General features: G+C 36.2%; 1 long non-coding RNA gene across 1 annotated transcript; it reads left to right on the forward strand.

The window, feature by feature from the left end:
• Window positions 1–1940: 1940 nt before the first annotated feature.
• On the forward strand, window positions 1941–4365 carry LOC128020312 (uncharacterized). The gene is made up of 3 exons (XR_008185343.1): window positions 1941–2329; window positions 2512–2617; window positions 2942–4365. It is a non-coding gene; the product is annotated as an uncharacterized LOC128020312 (long non-coding RNA).
• The last annotated feature ends 1163 nt before the right edge of the window (window positions 4366–5528 follow it).

Consider the following 5528-nt stretch of genomic DNA (forward strand, 5'->3'; position numbering starts at 1 on the left):
CATTTAACATTATGATAAAGTAGCCTATACGCGCCATTTCACTGCCAAGCTGACTTACTGACGACCATCATTCCAAAAACGTGATGCGTTCAACGTGCAGGCGCCATAAAGATAACCACATTTTTTTCTCAATAATAACGGAGGATTGTTTTTAATTAGACTGCGAGTTTTGGAAAGTTCTGCGAGCGCCTTGATCATGCAAATGCTGTACAGTCGGGGTCAGGTCAAACGCTAGCGTTCATATCTGGCGGCACGAGGCTTGAATGGCTACTTGCGAATCATTTATCCTACTTGAAATGTTATCACAATCCTTCAGATTTATCGGATTTCTAAGAAATACTATAATTATTGTACCCTACATTGGCACCTCATTATATTAAACATAGTGATATTGTTGCACTGTAATGTTCTTGACAGCTGTTACTCTGTGAGAAGAGCAGCTTTGTGCGCTAATTCATGAGCAGTCTGTCAGTCTCGCCGTTAGTTTCCATATTACTGAAACAGAGAGAGCAGTCTCTTGCTTTAAATGTGTCCCAATGACAGTGGTCAGTGATATGTAAATACTCACACAGCTCACCAATATTTACAATTTATGATCATTTTTACAGATTTCCTGAGGATAGTTTTGTTTCAAAGTAAAATGACTAAATGCTTTATATCACACGATTTTAATCAATACTCAAACTGAAAACAAACAGACCCCCTATAAGAGTAAAAATTGATATTGAATCTGATATGTCTAGAACAGCTCTAATTAATCACAGCAAATCAAGAAGCCATTATTGGGCTGAGCACCCGATTCGAACGTTATCACTCGATTGAATGGGGCGTTATCAGCGGTTATCAGCCCATAGGTATGGGCCAGGAGGGGCCTCCTGCGCCTACTAGTAGGCTCAGAAGGCCGTGATCATCCATCCAAATGGTTGATCACCCACAAATATACAAGAGAAGACTCCAGATTCAATCCCAGAATTCCTGCTCACCGGTAATCGGAAGTCTACTGGACGAACGCGGCAACGTTGCGATATTTCCTGCTTAATATTTTCAGGTAAGACTATTAAAATTATAAAACTGAGCGTTTAAACTGTAATGGAAAACAACATACACTCGTGTATTGTTGACATGAGATAACCGTATTGCGATGTGTCTGCAAACGTTATCGCTAGACCATATTACGTTATTAGCTTGTTGTTATGTTAACGTTGCATGCTTTATGTGAGCATTAACGTTGCTAATATGAGTGAGTATTTACGTCTGAAGCTAATGGGGGAATTTAGTTTCGAGTTAAACTGTCAAAATGACTTTTTACACTCTTACAGGCTATTGTGTATGCTCGATAACGCCTCACTGAAGCCAGATCATTGGACTAATATAACCCATATTGACTTAAGAGAAATATTAAACACAATACGTTTACAGCTGTTTGGAAACCTTGGGATCTTGACTAGAGTGTAAAATAAAGTTCTGTGGGTTTGAACAAAGCTTGGCTGGATTTGATCCCATATCAGGAAACTTTGGATCTGTCTTTCTATCTATATACCTTCTCAAAAAATAAAGGGAATACTTAACAACACAATATAACCCACAAGTGTTCCCTTTATTTTTTTGAGCAGTTTATATATATATAGCTAGCTAGCTGTGTATCTATCTATTTATATAATCTATCTATAGATATAGATCTACCCCGATGTGTATCTATCTATCTATCTATCTATCTATCTATCTTGCAATCTATATCTCTAGTTATCTAGCTAGCTGTATCTAACTATCGCACCAAATATCCCTCATCTGACTGCATCCCATTTTCACTCATGCGTTTCTGTCTTTTAGGCTGTGATAAGAAGTACGGTACGGGTTGCACTTTGCTTTATGTAATAATTGTCAAATATTTGATTTCAGATATGGGAAAAGCACTTAAGATGAGCACACGTTTCAGGAACGTTAAAATTAAGTTGGTGAGGAGGTCTATCGCTGGCCCTGCGAAGTTTTCTTACCTCAGGCAAGGTCTTCCCCAGCCCAGCTACAAACAGACCCACCCTTCAGACCCTTCTATTACATCTCAACCTGCTGAACCTGATGATGCGACACAAGCTGTTCTGAGAGTGCATACAGTAAGGCAAAGAAGAGAGAGCTTCATGCCTGGGATGCAGTCTAGGATGAGATGCTTAAGGTGTCGTTTGAATGTTCAGCACAGATCACTACCCAGTGTGCTGTCTGCCGAGAACATGCTGATTATAGGTGCATTGAGTGCAGCTCCACTGCAGTGTTCTGTGAGGTTTGCCTGAAGAGGATTCACAGAAATTTACTGCATCTTCCTGAAAAGTGGAATGTAAGAACAATAGCATACAGTCTTACATTGCTATTGCTATACTTGCATACAGATAGCAAACTCACAGTAATCTCAACAGATTCATTCGATACTTCAAATTGTTTTAGCACTATGCAGTATCAACTGTTAGTGTCACAAGTTTGTTGTTTTAAAAACATTAGAGCTATCCATCTTTCTTACAGAGTGTTTACTATGAGCCATCCTCCCTGGGGTTATTCCTATATTTACCTGAAGCCCATGGCACCCATGCTGTGTACACAAAGGACATGAAGATCATTGTCAGCACAGGTTTGTCATTTTACCTGATACAAAATCTTAATGTATTTAATTTTATTGACAGGTTAAGGAATTCAATCCTATTACATGTGGAGTAATGATTTCCTTTATGGAATTAATCAAATTTGTGATGCAATAAAAAAAAAAAAGTCATGATAGTTATAGTTTATATACTATCATGATAGGTAAAAATGTATAGCCTGAATCCACTGTAAGTCGCTTTGGATAAAAGCGTCTGCTAAATGCATACATTTAATTTAATTTATACTGATATGGTAGTCTCTATAGTACTACTAGGTTATGTTTTTATGTTATTTTGCTCTTTATATTTGGCAGGACGGCTCTGCACCGTTACAGTCAACATGTGTGCGTGTGAACCAGAAACCTGTACTCTGCTAAGATATGGGCTCTGACCAGACAGCCTTCTCCATCCCTCTGCTAGAGCTTTCTGTTTCTCTGTCACTGGAGTGTCAGGTTTCTATTGAGGGTTTTTGCAACACCCCATATCCCATTTTAGGCATCACCACTTCCGACAAAGAAGTTTGGTTGATATTTGCCCACAATTAAATGATGGAACAATATGCCCAGCATGTCCAAAGGTTGGTTATAATTCCAGCGTGGTTCTTGTTTGATTAAATTAATGGCATAGAAATAAAATCTGAATTAATATCAAACTTAAAAGTTAATTTGTGTATGTAGTATTGTAATAGAATAGTAATAGTATAAATGTATAAACCTGGTGCGGGTACAAAACCAGTGTTACTGTAAGTGTTTGTTTTCCAGGCGGATGGAGATATGATTGTCACATTGGATGCCAACTTTGGCCTTGTGAGGAATCAAAGCTCTGGGACAAGTGCGGTTGATCCATTACATGGAACCCGCATGCTTAGAGGAATACCTGCTATCACATCTTGACAGCTCAAAGCCTCGAGGTGAAAACTTGTGAAAAAAGATAACTATTCCTCTCATAAATCTATGTTTTCCTTAAATATTTAGGACTGCAGTAAGCTGCTCTCATTCAAGGTATTATAATATAATATAATATAATTACTTTACTGCGTTACTTGTGCAGACATGTTGTTTTACTAGGTCTGATCTATTTTAAAGCTTAGGCACTGTATTTAAGCATACATATACACCACTAGTCTGTCTGTATGAGTACAAAATTAAAAAATAAACTGTCTATAATTGTTACTGTACAAGCACAGTAAAATATTTATATAAAAAATATTGCACTACTGTTATTTTGCATAGAATACATTGTTCAACAATATTTTTGCACACTCATCCAACTGCATTTATTACCACTGTTCTCACGTTCCTGCTGTTCATAACATATATATAATCCTTCATTGCTCTGTTCATAATGTACATACAATCCCTACATTGCATTCATATTTATATTCTGTATATACTCTGATCAATATTGTATATAGCAACTCCACTGTACATTCTGTATATCATAGCTTTACTTACTCTGCACTTTTATGTATATAAAACACTATATTCTTGCTTTTCCGGTTAGATGCTAACTGCATTTCATTAGCTCTGTACTTGTACTCTGCATAATGACAATAAAGTTGAATCTAATCTAATCTAAAAAAAAAAAAAAAAATGTGTTTACCATAATGTAATATGTTATTTACTGTAATGTACAAATGTGTGGGAGGTGTTTTGTTTTTTGTGAGCTCACCATCAAAATCCCCTTCGACTGAGTTGAAATGAAAATAAATTATTGGATCTTGAATCCTCTGAAGCAACTATGAGTTTGTAAAAACATAAAATAAAAGGGAACATAGAGGTTTATTGACTCTACGAGTTACAGCCATGTTTTTAGCCATGGTGCTCTGCACTTATTCACAGCACATTTAAAGTCAATGAAAAGTAATTTACTTAATAAATAACATACAATGAATTTACAGTCATAATCCGTATGTGACAGTGTGCCACATTCAGTATGTTCCTACATAACTGTTATTGGCTTGAAATTCTCCAGATCCAAGCCTATGTAATTTAACACATTTTTTCTCTTCTTCCCATTGGCTGTTTTCGTTTTATTTTCACTTTCTTCGTTCAGTGAATGTATATTACATTTAGTTTGTTCGTTGTTCGTTGCCATGGTGGTTACGCTGCTATCGCTGAAACCACGTGGCTTGCATAACGTACTTCCGTCCAAAAGTATTTTATTCACAAGACACTTTTTTTAAAATGATGAATTCAACATTTGTCCACGAAAAAACAACAACAAACAGATAACTCAACAATAAGATATGTTAATATAACTTTTGCACATTTCTCCTTCGATTCAGAGAAATACATTTTTGGTAGCAGAAGGTTACGGAAGTGCATTGTGTTGTGGGCGGGGTTTGCGCGTTCTACATTTCGGCTAAAAAGTCTTAAATAAACAAATATATTTAGATTTTCTTAACGTAAATCATCTAGATGCAGCGTAATTAATAGATTGGTTGTACTAGATATTTGATATATTCAGTAGATATATCTTTTTACAACCCTAATTTCCAACCCTAATTCGCAAACCAGATACTACAACTGCAGTGCTTGATTTGTATCAAGCTGCACTGAGTAGCTATAGGGAATTGTAGTTTTTTAAAAAAATCGTGTATTTCTTAGAATTGGATATTGCAAATAGTGAGTTGAGAGTACAGTTTGGAGTTTAGGCGGATTGTAAACATATCTATGTAAACAGATTTTAAATGTCTAACTTTTAAATGGGTTCAAATTACTTTTAACCCGATTTGACAATATCCAGAGCTGTTGACTATATTTACATCATAAATGAGGACAAGAGCTCTCTATAACAGTTAGTCCCATGTGTGTAGCCCTTTTTATTGCTTTATTATAAGCCTTCAAATATGCACCAAGGTGATGTTTCAAAGGTCAGTATTTCAAAACAGGAGCTATG

The sequence above is a fragment of the Carassius gibelio genome, chromosome A9 (genome assembly GCF_023724105.1).
Source record: "Carassius gibelio isolate Cgi1373 ecotype wild population from Czech Republic chromosome A9, carGib1.2-hapl.c, whole genome shotgun sequence".
Taxonomy (NCBI): Eukaryota; Metazoa; Chordata; class Actinopteri; order Cypriniformes; family Cyprinidae; genus Carassius; species Carassius gibelio.